Source organism: Trachemys scripta, chromosome 15 (genome assembly GCF_013100865.1).
Source record: "Trachemys scripta elegans isolate TJP31775 chromosome 15, CAS_Tse_1.0, whole genome shotgun sequence".
NCBI lineage: Eukaryota > Metazoa > Chordata > Testudines > Emydidae > Trachemys > Trachemys scripta.
In genome coordinates, this window is record NC_048312.1 from 20,075,751 (window position 1) to 20,091,015 (window position 15,265).

Consider the following 15,265-nt stretch of genomic DNA (forward strand, 5'->3'; position numbering starts at 1 on the left):
TTTCCCCCCCCCCGTCCTGTTTTTTCACATTTGCTGTCTGGTCACCCTAGCCCCGCCCCGCCTCAAGCAGCACACAGGCACGCTAGCTACAGGAGCCCTGTGCAACCCCCAGGGAGCTGCAGGGCCTTGGGGGTCCCCACTGCTGTGCCCGCAGCACTGGGGTCTGCCCTTCGCTGCAGAGACAGCGATGGGGAGGCAGAATAGTGCTCAAAAATCACAAGCCAGGCTCCAAATCCTAAGGTGGGTTTAAAAAAAATGAGATTTTAAAAAACAAAAAGTTTTTTTGGGAGGTTTTTATTTGCCATCTGGTTTTTGAGCCTTTAAGTTACACTCAGATCATGTTTTTAACTTGTTCTCTGCAACGATGAGAGCTAGGAGCAATGTTTGTTTGTTTGTTTAATGGAAGATGAGATTCTTCCATAATCACTTCACTCCAGAAACCGAGGCTTTAAGAGAAATATCATCTATTTCAGGGGTGGGCAAACTACCGCCCACAGGCCATTTTAATCCAGCCCTCGAGCTCCTGCTGGAGAGTAGGGTCTGGGGCTTGCCCCACTCCGGTGCTCCAGCTGGGGAACAGGGTCAGGGGCTGCTCTATGCTGCTCCCGGAAGCAGCAGCCTGGCCCCCCTCCAGCTCCTATGCGTAGGGGCAGTCAGGAGGCTCAGCTCTCTACGCTGCCCCAGACCTAAGTGCTGCCCCTGCAGCTCCTATTGGCCAAGAACCACAGCCAATGGGAGCTGCAGGGGCTGTGCCTGCAGACAGGGCAGGGTGCAGAACCAACTAGCCACGCCGCCGCATAGAAGCCGGAGAGGGTACATGCTGCTGCTTCTGGGAGCCATTTGAGGTAAGCGCCGCCTGGAGCCTGCACCCCTGAACCTCTCTCTGTGCTGCAACCCCTACCCTCTGAACCCCTTGATCCCAGCCCAGAGCACTGTCCTGCACCCCAAGCCCCTCATCCCCAGCCTAACCCAAGAGCCTACACCCCCAGCCAGAGCCCTCGCCCCAGCTCTGATCCCCTTCCCGCCTTCCGAACCCCTCGGTCCTAGCCTGGAGCACCCTCCTGCACCCGAAACCCCTCAGCCCCACCCCAGGAGGCACCCCCACCTGGAGCCTCCTCCTGCACCCTGAACTCCTCATTTCTGGCCCCACCCCAGAGCCCTCATCCCCTCCTGCACCCCAACCCCAATTTTGTGAGCATTCATGGCCCGCAATACAATTTTTATTCCCAGATGTGGCCTTCGGGCCAAAAAGTTTGCCCACCCCTGATCTAGCTACAGGACTCAATGAAATCACAAGAGTTGGCAACACTGTAATGGCAACTGCCAGATCTCTCCTCCTTCAGTCTGTAAAACCGCTCATTTTTCATGAAAACAAGCAAACCTAAATACATGGGGGATGCTTAATGTGTGAAATCAAATGCACTTTGATAAAATGCACCTCTACAGAGACATTAGCACCAATTATTATCACTAATGAAGAGTTTGCATTTAATTGCAGGCTGAGGCAGAGATCTTCACTGAGGACAGGTTTGATCTCCTGCACAGTCTACATCAACTTTGAGGGCATCCTTTTTGAGGAGAAATTCATGGTTGTCCTTTAACCTAACACCATCAACATGATGATTGACTCCATCAAGATCAACAGCCTGCGGATGCTGGAGGACCTATTGAGAGGCACCTCTTTCCCATTGGCTACCAGTGAGTACCCCACACACTCCCTGCTTCTGGGATGAGGAGAGGGGAAGGTCAAACAGATGAGGGAGTGAAAACTTCACAGGGACCATGCTGGATGGGCAGATTCTGCCTTGGGGCAAACCTGTATGATGGCTCCAGAGGGGGGTCAGAAACTTGTAGGGTTTTCCCCATCAGATCTAGTCTGTATAGCTTCTATTCTAAGGACATTTCCTCTCCTCTGCCTCCCTGGATCTCATCAGGGATGGAGGAGGGAGCAGGGCCTGGAGAGGGGAAAATGGGTAGGGGCTTCTCAGTTGGAAATTAGGAGGAGCCGCCAGAAGAGTGTTAAACGAAAAACGCAAGGGAGAAGATGCTAAGGAGGCAGATGTGATTCAAACTCAGCATATCATTAACAAATTGAATCAATGTGACAATGATTGAGAAGAGAAGAAATTTTTAAATTGCTGATATACCAAAGCCAGGACTCTGTGTATTAAACCAAAGAAATTGGAAATTCCCATTGATGAGAAGAAATTTTGATATAATTGGCATTTCTGAAACTTGGTGGGATGATTTGCATGATTGGAATGTTAAAATCACTGGTAATAAACTGTTCAGGAAGGATAGAGGGCAAAGAGGTGTTTTAGAGTTATTGATAACTCAGAACTACTGGATCTTGGATGCCTGTGCATTCATGTGCTAACTAACAAGCCCAAGAGGGGGTACTGGTGGGTTGTCTGTTACGAATCACACCAGAGGAAAAGATGAGTTTCATCTTAAGCATCTATCTGTAATGTGTGGAAAGAAAAACTGTGTTGTTACGGGTAACTTCAGAGAGGTGTGTGGAGGAGGACTCATGGAGACAGTAGTAAAACATCATTAGAGGTTCTAAAAATTATTGATAAGTTCCTAACACAAAAGATATTGCACCAAACCTAATGTAACTATATTGTGGAACTCCTTGTGATGGATAAAGATGAATTAATCACTGGACTGAAAGTTCATGATTGTCGAGGGACCAATGATCATGACCTGATTGCATTCAATATGGGCAAACAGAGAACAGTCCCAACCAGTTAGATATATACTTGGTGCTTCAAAAGGGATAATTTTCCAAAGCTGATGAAAATTATGAGTGAATTTGATATAAAAATTAAGACTGAAAAATGTGAATGAAAAATGGGAGTTCTTTAAGAAGGGTTAATTAGATGACTAAAAAGACAAAGTTCCACTTTGGCTAAAAGCCCATCCTGGTTCAGTGGTGAAGTGAAGGCAGCAATATCTAACATATTGGGGGGGAAAAAGGAGAAACTGGTACCAATCAATATAAATTAGAAGTTATGAAGTGTAGAAAATTGATAAGGGAAGCTAAATTTATCAGGAAAAAATATATGATTGGCAGGGCTAAAGACAATAAGGAGCTTTTAATGTATATTAGGAACAGAATTAATCCTAGCAATGATATAGGCCCATAATTAGATGGAGATGGTAAAATTGTTGTTAACGATACAGAAAAGACAGAGGTGTACAAGAAATATTTCTGTTCTGTATTTGGAAAGAAACAAGATGGTGCATTCATACCATATTAGGATGATAGAGTACATCCCAGTGCATTAGTAACTAAGGAGGATGTTAAGCAACATCTAGGGATAAACATTTTTGAGTCAGCAGACCTGCCTAATTTGTATCCAGGAGTCCTAAAAGAATTGGCTTAGGTGGTCTCTGGCCTGCTTATGTTAATTTTTAATGGCGTACTGGGGAAATTCCGGACGACTAGAAGAGTGCTAATGTTGTGCCAGTATTCAAATAGGGCAAGTGGGATGACTTGGGTTAGGTTAGCCTAACATACATTCTGGGCAAAATAATGTAAAAGTTAATATGGCATTCAACTGATAAATAATTAAGGATAAGAATGTAATTAATGTCAATCAACATAGTTTTATGAAGGATAGGTCTTGTCAATCAAACCTGATTTCATTCTTTGATGAGATCTCAAGTTTGACTGATAAGTACATTACATTTATGTAGTTAGCTTTTAAGACTTTTGTAAGACGTCTAAGTACCACATGATATTCTGATTTAAAAATTAGCAATATGTAGTATCAATAAAGAACATGTTAAATGGATTAAAAACTGGCTAAGTAACTGGTGCTTTTCTGGAAGATATGTTTTAATCAAACACAAAACACTGGGCTCAGTGCAGAGGTAACTGGGAGAGATTCTCTGGCCTATGTTATACAGGAGATCAGGCTAGATGATCTAATGGTCCCTTCTGACTGTAAACTCTCTGAGTCTATGATTAAAATTAACATTGATACAATATTTAAAATCTCATTAGTCTAATTTAGAAGGAGGTATAGATGGAATGTAATTGTAACATGGGCCCTTATCCTGCCAACACTCGTGCTCATAAGCAACTTTACATAAATGAGTAGTCCCAGTGAGTTTAATGAGACTACTCACATGTGTAAAGTTACTTAATATGTGCATAAATGTTTGCAGGATTAGGGCCATAATTATCACACCATTTGATGTCTCTCTACCCCTTTCCATTCTGTGACTTTTTTTTAGCCACAAAGGTCACTGAAATGTAGCCACCTCTGAAGGCAGGGCACTGGCTGGTAAACAACACACTCCACAACAGTGTGGGAAGAGGTTCTATTTGGTCAGCGACACCAGGGCAAACCCCTTCTTTTAATGGGGAGGAGATATATCCTCCTGAATATGGCCTAATGCTGTCAGTGACCAAATTGGGCATGGGGAAAGATGGTAGTATAGGTGTCTATGCCAGATTTCCATTTGCCACTGCTACCATTTTAAAAATAGGAGGTGAAAACCATCCATCCCTTCTCCCGCAGCCCTCCAGTTCAAGTACTGATTGTAAATGAACCTGAGAGCTGAGCCTGCTTCAGTGCACTGAGACTCTGAAAACAAAATCAAAATGAGGGAGAGGCTGCTTACACAGGTATGTTTATAAAGGCAGAAATTGTTTCTAATCTGATGGTGTGGAAACAGTTGCTCTCATTAGTGGAAGTCAAGAGCCATGCTGGTATCCATCAGTGAAAAAACAAAAGTGGGCACAAAAACTGGAAGTGAATGCGAGAAAAATACAGTAGTAGCTGAAATCATAGATTAGTAAAAATTTTGGTCTAAGCAGGAGATTTTTCTCAAATACGTACAGGCAAAAGGCTAACCAGCATCTAAAAAAAACAGCTAATGAAAAGGCAGCAAAATAGAATAACTGAGGAAAGTAGCAACTGTACAGTACTGGCTGTTTCCCAACCTCTGACAGCCCCAGGTAGAACTCTTCTTTTTTTTTTTTTTTATCTTCAATGTTCTGTGGACAGTTTCACAGGTCTGAGGCAGGCCTGTGAATCTGTTGGTTTTCTTATTCCTTTTCTTGTTTATGTCTGTGTTTCATGTGGTCCATTTCATTCAGAAACATCAGTTACTTTCAGTGTACTCAAACGGTCATGGGATGATAAGAGGCTGCTTTGGTACATACAAGTGTGTGATTGAATATAATTCTTCATACTACATTTCAAATAAATGGAAATTTCCTCATCAATTATATAAAAATAAAAATTCCTAGATTGGTGGAAGGATATTTTTCATTTCATAGTAATGCATTTGAAAGTGGAGATTACTAGTGGTTGAGTGTGAAAGCGTTCTTTACAGTTATTTCCTCTTGGTGGTGATAAAGAGCTACAGTAGAATCTCAGAGTTACGAACACCAGAGATACGAACTGACTAGTCTATCGCACACCTCATTTGGAACCAGAAGTACACAATCAGGCAGCAGCAGAGTTGGGCGGGCCGGGGAGAGAGGAGGAAATAAAAGCAAGTACAGTACTGTATTAAATGTACACTGCTTTAAAAAAGGAAAAGTTTAAATTTTTTTTTGACAGGGTAAGGAAACTGTTCCTGTGCTTGTTTCATTTAAATGAAGGTGGTTAAAAGCAGCATTTCTCTTCTGCATAGTAAAGTTTCAAAGCTGTGTTAAAAGAACAGAAGTACTTGTGGCACCTTAGAGACTAACAAATTTATTTGAGCATAAGCTTTCGTGGGCTACAGCCCACTTCTTCGGATGCATAGAATGGAACGTATAGTGAGGAGATATATATACATACATATACATATATCTCCTCACTATATGTTCCATTCTAGCCCACAAAAGCTTATGCTCAAATAAATTTGTTAGTCTCTAAGGTGCCACAGGTACTCCTGTTCTTTTTGCGGATACAGACTAACACGGCTGCTACTCTGAAAGACGTGTTAAGTCAATGTTCAGTTGTAAACTTTTGAAAGAACAACCATAATGTTTTGTTCAGGGTTAATACTGAAATGTTCCTATGAACAACCTCCATTCCCAAGGTGTTTGTAACTCTGAGGTTCTACTGTATCTTGAAAGTTACATCTGGAGGAGTGGGGATTTCCCTAGATTCCAGCGGCCCCCCCCCCCCCCCCACGAGGGGTGTACACTCCTCCCCAAAAAATTTCCCCAACACCCCCCCAGTTACATTCAGTGTTGCCAATTTAGATGGTTGGAAATTTAATTGAAATTGAAACATTAATACACACTTTAAAAGCATACACAGTATATGAGAAGTTTCAGAGTAGCAGCCGTGTTAGTCTGTATCCGCAAAAAGAACAGGAGTACTTGTGGCACCTTAGCGACTAAGGTGCCACAAGTACTCCTGTTCTTTTTACAGTAAATACTTGTACCTGAGAAAGCATAATGGGTTTGAAAAGTATGACCAAAGACTGTTGTTTTTTTTTTATGACAATGTCAGCACATTTGTTTCGGCTGTATTGGCCTACCTAATGATTTCAAATTATGGTTTGTAAGGAAGGTCTGAAGGAGCTCTCCCCTGGCAGCTAGTGGTGAGGCAGAGGTGGTTGGAAAGGCTTCAGGACCAGACTATATTTACATGAACACACCTATTCTGCCTATGTATCCAGCAGATAGAGCTGTGCTGCCCAAGTGATCAATTTTGGCTGGTGTTGGGTTACAAATCACTGTAGTATAAAAACTCCCGCACCGCAGTCTGGATCTATGCTTGTTATGTACTATGTATGTATCCTGTGAACCTTGTAACCAATACCTGTAATCCCTCATAACTCAAGCCTGACCCCAGATGTACAGTACCTTCCCGGTTAACTTGTGTAAATTTGATTTTAAACATTAGCTTTAATAAAAAATGTTAATGTGGGGGTCATGAAATGTTGTTCTTATTGTCTGAGTAAAGGGCAGCAGAACTGTGCTTAGCCTGTCGGAATGAGGGCTCTCCCTCAGGGCTTAATTTGTGCTAGGGCTTGCCAGGGCTAAGCCTCAGCACCTCTAGGCTTGGCAGTTCATAGCCCTGGGACCTCTGGGCTGGTCACATCAGTTATGAACGGGAATCATCGAGTGATCCATCCCTTGTTGACCATTCCCGGCTTCTGGCAAACAGAGGCTAGGGATACTCAGAGCATGGTGTTGCATCCCTGCTCATCCTAGCTAATAGCTATTGATGGACCTATCCTCCATTAACTTATCTAGTTCTTTTCTGAACCCTGTTATAATTTTGGCCTTCACAACATCCCTGGCAAAAAGTTCCACGGGTGACTGTGCATTGTTTGAAGATATACTTCCTTTTGTTTGTTTTAAACTTGCTGCTTATTAATTTCATTGGGTGACCCCTAGTTCTTGTGTTAAGTGAAGGGGTAAATAACACTTCCTTATTCATTTTCTCCACACCAGTCAAGATTTTATAAGCCTCTATCAAAACCCCCTTAGTCATCTCTTTTCCAAGCTGAAAAGTCCCAGTCTTTTAAATCTCTCTTCATATGGAATCTGTTCCATATCCACTAATCATTTTTGTTGTCCTTTTCTGAACCTTTTCCAATTCCAATATATCTTTTTTGAGATGGGGTGACCGGAACTGCATGCAGTATTCAAGATGTGGGTATATCATGGATTTATATAGTAAAAGCGGGGGAGCTTGGTTTGCCAGACTGATGAACTAAGTCAATACTGACAACATACATGAAAAGGCTGCAAAACACCACGCCTCCGGACTGCATCAATGTGCAGAAAGCCTTATAAGCCAGTCACTGTCAAAGCCAATTTTAGAAGAACTTAATGAGGCTGTTAAGAATGCTGGAGACACAACTCATTTTATGTGAACCAACATGGCTGTTGCATCATACTTTCTATTTAAGCAAGAGAAAAACCACACACTATAAACTGAAGGCCAATGTTAATTGCATTATCATTTGTTAATCCTGAAGTTGGGCACTGGTTTCTAACAAGACCAGCAAATGATCGCTATCTTTCTGAAAAAATTCAGCTGACTCTCTAGAAGCATGCAGTGCAACAGTGTAAGACTCAGCAGTTGAAAAAGTGAAGAACTCTCTCATCATATTCAAACTATGTGCATACATGGCTGATGAATGCACCAATGCAAATAGGCATCAAGTATTAAGTCATTGCATATGTTATCTTGATGTCCATGGTAGGCCAGTAGATGCATTCTAGATGTTCAGGTTATAGAAGACACATCAGCTGCATCTGTAACATCTTAGAAGAGTTAAATGCTTGTAAATTGAACCCCAAACAGATGGCTGCTTGTGCATTTGATGGAGCTACAAACTTCTCTGGAAGACATAGTGGAGTACAATCTTCCCTCAGAGAAAAATGTAACCCTAATCTCTCTATACACACACTGCAGAGGACATCTACTCCAGCTAGTGCTAGTACGAGCTGCAGAATCTTCAAAAGACATTAAAAAGCCATAAATTTAATGGCTATTTTTACTGGATTTTTTTCAGCAAGAGTCCAAAAGGTCTGAATGTCTTGGAAACAAATAGAAGATACACTGGGATTGAAGTTCAAATTAGTCCAACATGGGAAAACTCACTGGCTTTCTCATGAGCAATTCTTGGTTGTTGTTTTAAAATTACTGCAACTATTATTACTGGCTTTGGAAAGTATCCACCAAGATAGGACAGATCTAAGTAGTGAGGCTGGTGGACAACTTTAGTTACTTAGTTCAGCGAAGACTATCGCTGTTCTCTCTCTTGTAAGTCTACTTGGTTGAAACCACTTGGATCATTAAACAATGTCATTCAGGCATCTGCTACAACAGTAGTAGATCTTTGTCCAGCAGTAGAAGCTACCCTTGTATCAATCAGAGATATCCATTGAAAATGTACTGGAAGAAGCAAAGACTTCAGTCCAGAAGTTGACTAATGAAGGTGCTTATATTGACTCCTTAAGTGAAGAGGACAAGAATTGTTTAAGCCAGCTGAAAAAGTACACAGACTAGATTCTTACAAATCTACAATAGCCATTTCTGGATTCTACTCAACCTCCACGTAGCTTTTACAGCTGCCTGTCTTATAAAACACCTACAACTGAATGGAGTGAGGCACTACCAGCAATGGAGCTGCTATGTGATCAGGACAGAATAGAAAATTTTGAACACAAGAGTGGAATATCATATGACAAACAAATGAAGATTTAACTTCAACTTCTTTATCATCACTAGTGGTTTGACCCAATCTTTGTACTATGTTTCCTGGGATGAAAGAAGTAGGAATCCATCTCTTGCTACTCCCAGTCACAACAGCTACAGTTGAGCACTCTTTTCCCTCATTGAATAGAATTTTGTGTTCTGAAAGAAGTTGCCTTTTCCTGATCATGAGCATATCATGAAGGACTGGAAGTACCGGACACACAAGAAGACACCAAAGAGTGCAAATTTACAACAAGAAACCAAGAAGGTTGTTGATGTAGTGCTTCATTGTAGGCTTGAGTAGCCAACTTTAATTTCTGTGATGATTTTAAAACATGAGTTAAATCTTAATAAAATGGTTGTGAAACATTTTTCAGTTTTTACTATTGTGCCATTTACTACCTTTGCCCTCACAGTCTCAACCCTCGTCAGCCCTCATCCCCCCCCGAATATTCCAACATGCACCCTAATTTCAGTTCCTGGGGAAAACACTGATTTCTGCCAGGTTTACTAGTTTATGTTGCAAGTTTTGTAACGTGTTTAGGCAGTGATGGATGTACTATGCTGGAGATTAAGGAAATGACCTTAGTCTAGCTGTGTTGTCAGTGGGTTATAAAATTAATTGGAGACAGGAAAAAGCAGGAAAGCTGTGTTCTAAATGATTTGCGTCTGGATGACTAAGTGGAAGAAGAACAATTGACGGGACTTCTGGGAATGGCTCAGTCAACACTTGTGTAATTGAGTTAGTAATATAACTTTGTGGTGTGAAGTTTTTAGATCACCAGTTTTAATAAAATATGAGGGTGGGTGGGGGGGGGGTGGAACAGTAAAGAAGCCTCTATAATGAGGCTTTGCATTTGTAGGGTCTGATCCTGCTCCCATTAAAGTAAATGGCCAAGCTCCCATTGATTTCAATAGGACTGGCATCAGGCCCATATAGTTCTTTTTCTTGAAATCTCAAAGTTAGATAAGGATGATTTTCTCAATTTTTACAGAAGGGGCAACTGAGGCACTGAGTGGTTAAAGTCACTTGCCCATGTCAGGCAGAGCCAGGTCTCCTGATTTTCATTCCTTTGTCGTATTCACTACTACAACTGTCTCTGAACAAGGGTAACAACAAACAGCTCTGGATTTTTTTCTGGTAGGGATTCTCCTGAGCTGGCAGGCTGTCTGAGGTAGCGGTTCAGCTGTTTGTCAGCTAGAATTCCATCTTGATAAGCTGAATTCTTTGCTGTATTAATCTTCATCCCTCTCTGGTGTTGGGCAAAGTAATCCATGGCATGAACTGATAGTGATATGAACCCTGTGCTGATGTAGTTTCAAAGGCAAGTCAACATTTTATCATTTAGGCACATTCATATTGTCCTAGTTCAGCGGATCTCAAACTATGGGGCGGGCCTCCCAAGGGAGGTACAGTAATGTGTCAAGGGAGGCATGAGCTGTATGTGCCTTTTTATGTTTTTATTTTTTAAGAGCTCTGGTTGTCCCTAGGTGGCTGGAGCTCGTGCAGAACGGTTGTGCACTATGGGCGGCACGTGAACCGCCATCCGGGGGATGCTATCCCCCAGCCCCACCCTTTCCAAGCCCCCAGCCCCGGAACTCCGGGAGGGGGGGCAGCGCAGCCCCCAGCCCCGGAAGGCCCCAGCTTAAGCCCTAACTGGGGCCACAACACAGGGACAGGGGAACTGGCAGGAGGAGGTCTTGTGGCAGAGTGTGGGCAACAGCCACACCGGGCTTTTTGGGGAGGCACAGCCTCCCCCAGCCTATGATACCTGCCACCCATGCTAGGCACACTCGGGAGGCAGGGATAAAAGGGACAGCTGGAGCTCAGCCGCTCATGCTCTCTTCCCCCCCGTCCTCAATCCCTCACCTGGAGATGACGGAGCTCTGGCTGTCAGCCCCATGGAGGTGGCAGTGGGGCACTATGTCTGCTGTGAAGTGATATTGATGAATATCACTTTTCACATTGTCATCCTTATTTCTGTGCTGCTGCTGCTGGCGTGGCGCTGCCTTCAGAGCTGGATGGTGGTCCATGTACTTGGGGGGGAAGGAGTGTAAAGGACTAAAAACACAAAGAAGGGGAGCCCAATCAAATAAGTTTGAGAATCACTGTCCTGCTTTAATCTGGAGCTCACACTGCCACATTCCAGTATTATATTTAATGATTTTTTTTTAGTTAATATATTTTATAAAAAATCTTTGATACCACTTACAGTCTGCTTCTCCATTTCCACTTCTTACTGGGAGTTTTGGGTACGCAAGGATTGGTGCTATAGTGCTGACACTCCCATTTTAAATAAGCTGTGCTTGGCTCCATTAAGTCATATGTGCATACTTCCTTACACACAAGCACACACTTTAAGGAGCTGAAGATTAAGGTAGTTTAACTGATATTTATCGTATGTTCATCTGTTCCAATAAGTAGAGGTGAGGATGGCATAAACAGTGGAGAACTGTGGCAAGTAGGTTTCTTTGGCTGGAGAATTGTTTGGATGTTAGTATAGTAAAGGCAGGTGAAAGAATTCAGAGAATTGGCATTGATGGGAATGAGTCCCAATTGGTAGGGAATGAGCGTTGCTGCTGGAACAAGAATAAAGCATCTCAGGAGAAAGGGGAATTCTTAGCTCATTGAAACTATTTCTCAGCAAAAAGTCTCCTTAGGGCTCGACAGCTCATACCAAATCCAGTATTGTACTCTCCCTAACACTCCCTGCCAAGTGTGTTAGTCAAAGTTTAACGTAGAAAAGGAAAGCAAAACATCAGAACGGGGATCTTCTATGTGGAGCTGAGAGGAAAGCTTTGCATGTAGAATGTATTTAACTGTTTCTCTTCTGAACAACACACCAACCACAGCCAATACATGGGTTCATCCATTGCAGACGGATGTATTTACCTGTACCCTAATGTTAATATATTATCCCTCTGGTTCGCACACAGATTTTAAATGGCGGGGGGGTGGGGGGGAATAAAATCTCTTCCAGGACAGCACTGGGGGAAAATTGTTACGGTATGTTCTATACATCGTGCTTCTTGCTATTCACTTTTAAGCTGTGCATTGTTTGTTACATATGGGTTTCTCTAACTTTTTCCTAGCCTGGACCAATTTTTTAATGCAAAGCTAGACTGATGGGCACCCACCCTGTTCTTCAGAATCTCATGGACCATCTCCCTTCCCAGGACTAATTGTATGACACTCCTGTGGCACCAATGGCAATTGCTTACATGGAAAAATAATATTTAGGAAAGTATTGAATGTATTTCTTGCTGTATTTAAAAGGGGTTTAGCAGCTGGAAATGAGGAGTAGCAGCTAGCATGATAGTGACCATCATCTTTCCTTGGACCACCAGCATGTGCTCCACAGGCCATCCATCAGTGGTACACAGACCACAATTTGGGAACCTCCATATGAGAGTATAGCACTAGAAATGATTAAAATTCAGGTTGAGAAGGCATTTCCATGATAAACCCCTATTTCCAGGTTTCATTTGCAGATTTCCTAGATCTGTAGCCAACCATTTCCCACCAGCATTCTATCCATTTCTCTAAGGTGCTGAGCTAGTTGCACTGTAGCACTTACAACAGTTAGTTCCTCACACTTCATCGTAAAACATGCACAAGACTCATTAATGCCTGTTTCTAGGATTATAGCTGGAATGCAGTGGTTTAAGAATTTAGGTAATGTAACTAGACCCAATGTTGCTCCTATCAAAATCAGTGGCAGAACAGCCATTGACGTAAGTGGGGGCTAATTCAGACTCCGTCCCAAAAGCAACTAACGCTGAGATTCCTGTTTTGGCCCAGAATTAATGGTCCAGATGTTGCCATCCAGGCTGAACAAATGCAGTTGTTTTACACCAGAAGAAACCTTTGTGTCTTCGTCAGTCCCATCAGGTTTGTCCTGGTGACACAGCTGAGGAAAAATCAAGGACTGGAAAGATTTTTATTATCTGATGTTGAAAATTAAAGACAGAGTCAACTTCATCCCTGTTATAACTCCACTGACTTCAGTGACATTGGAACAGGGCGGAATCTGGCCTATTATATTTATCCTGAGTTTGGGAATGGTTAGTGATATATAATTCAGGTTCCATTGTAGAATGTTTTTCTTGATAATGGGCCCAATCCTCTGCACAGGGTGGGGCCCATTTTGTGAGGGTATTCTTCATATTCACAGAGACCTTCCTTTATAGCATATGAGGCTATTCTGTTCCTCACAATCAGGGTCTGTGCACCCCAATTCTGCATCTGCTAGAGTAGTTGCGGAATTGCATCCTTGGACCCCAATCGTAGAGTCAGCTTCTCCAGCAGAATGGAACATTTTTAAGGAATATTATTCCAGCTCATTTCTTATGCTAGAAACTCCTTTAATAAAACAAAAAAAATTTCTCTCTGATCTAAAATAGTTGCTTCAACTCATCAGGTTTGTGACAGGCAATGTGAAACCATCTAAAAGCAATCGGGGATGCTGCATCTGAGACAGACAGTTTCTGTTGGAGGGGCTGTGAGATGCGCATGCCACAGAGGGTAGTGGGAAAGCAGAGCATACACGTGAACAGAACAGCCCTGTATGGGGTACTGTTCTAAGTACAGCAACCCTGTTCCGAGCAACCTGAAGAAGAGACAAAAGGGTGAGAAATAGACTATTTTTTTCTGCTGGGATTTTCTTTAAAACATTTTAAAAAATACTTAATTTTTGTAAATTTGTTAGTAGAAATTATATTTTTGTCAACTTTCAACAAACAGAGATGGCCTTAGGATGTTAGACTACGCACTAGTTTTAAAGCATGGTGGCAGTATTGCCAAACCCCAGTGTTCCCCAAAATCATGAGAGACTTAAAAATAATGAGATTTTAGAAAATAATATATTTGGGGCCTTTATTTGCTTTCTGGAGTTTGAGCCATTAGGATTCCTGTTTTCAAGCTTTTGTACATAAACACGAGGACTAGACTTTTTTTTATTTTTTAATTAAATGTGGGATTTTTACATAAATCACATGACTCCAGGAGCCTGAAGCTTTAAAAAAATTTCAAATATGGCAAGAGTCATGATAAAATTGTGTGAATTGGCAACACTGTATGTAGTGACCTTAATATGTCAGACAACGAGATAACCCAAAGCCTGGATCCAAGTTTGGCTCTGGTTCTGACATGGAACTTTGTTCCTGAAGCCCTGCTCTGATTTTTGCTGTACTAAAATACAGGTGTTTTTTTTTTTTTTTTTTTTTACCCCACAGATATAAAGGAGCATTTCATATATCATTATCAGCTACAACTGACAGGAGAGCTGTTCTCTAGCTGTCCAGTTTAGCAAGTCTAGAGAACCACTTCGTTCCATTTTCTGATTATGCCTGATGACTAAAAGGGAAAATAACGCCACCAGCTGATAGTCACTGGTTTCTCACAGAATTGTGTAGATTTCCAAAACAGGAGACTGATGCAGTAAGTAAAATAAGCATTGACTCAGTGTAATACTTTGTCATACAGACATTCCTAGGCCTGACTTTGACCTCAGTTGCACTAGTTTTCAGGGTAGCTCCATTAACTTAACTGGCATTTTTCCTTATTTGGGCTGCAGTCCTGTAATTGGATCCGTTGAGGGGCACCCCTGTGACTACATGGAGCCCCACAGACAGTGGTGGAGTAGCCACTGGGCCGATGGGGCCCATGCCCAAGGGGCCCCAGCAAAAATCCACTGCAGGAGGTGGAAGCCCAGAGCCCTGGGCAGGGGAAGCCCTTGCGCCCTGACCCTGCTCCACAGCAGCAGCGCCAGGTGGGGGAAGCCCCAGTGCCCTCCCTTCCCCAGCAGAAGCTGTGAGATGGGGGAATCCCACCCCCCCGTCCATTGGCCCCTGACTCCATCCCCGCCAGAAGCCAAGGGATGGTGGAAGCCCCCACCCCAGTGGTCCCCTAGACCCCATCCTTGGCAGAAACCGTGGGATGAAGGAACACCACCCAAGGTGGCCCCCAGAAGCCAAGGGACGGGGGAACTCCCTCCTCCCAAGCAGCCCCTGACTCTGTCCCCGGCAGAAGCCAAGGGTGGGGACAGAGCTTCTCCGGTCTTGGGGCCGAAGTTGGAGCGGGGGGGGGGGAG

At 42.9% G+C, this 15,265-nt stretch overlaps 1 protein-coding gene across 2 annotated transcripts in view; it reads left to right on the forward strand.

The window, feature by feature from the left end:
* The first annotated feature begins 20 nt into the window (after positions 1-20).
* Positions 21-15,265, forward strand: part of GGT5 (gamma-glutamyltransferase 5) — a 112,558-nt gene continuing 97,313 nt past the window's right edge. Inside the window, exons 1-2 of one of the 2 annotated variants that reach the window (XM_034791266.1) lie at positions 21-240; positions 1,499-1,698. The gene's annotated coding sequence lies outside the window, so the exon portion shown is untranslated. Of the gene's footprint in view, positions 241-751; positions 846-1,498; positions 1,699-15,265 lie in introns of those variants that run through there. The other variant, XM_034791267.1, reaches the window with a different exon arrangement.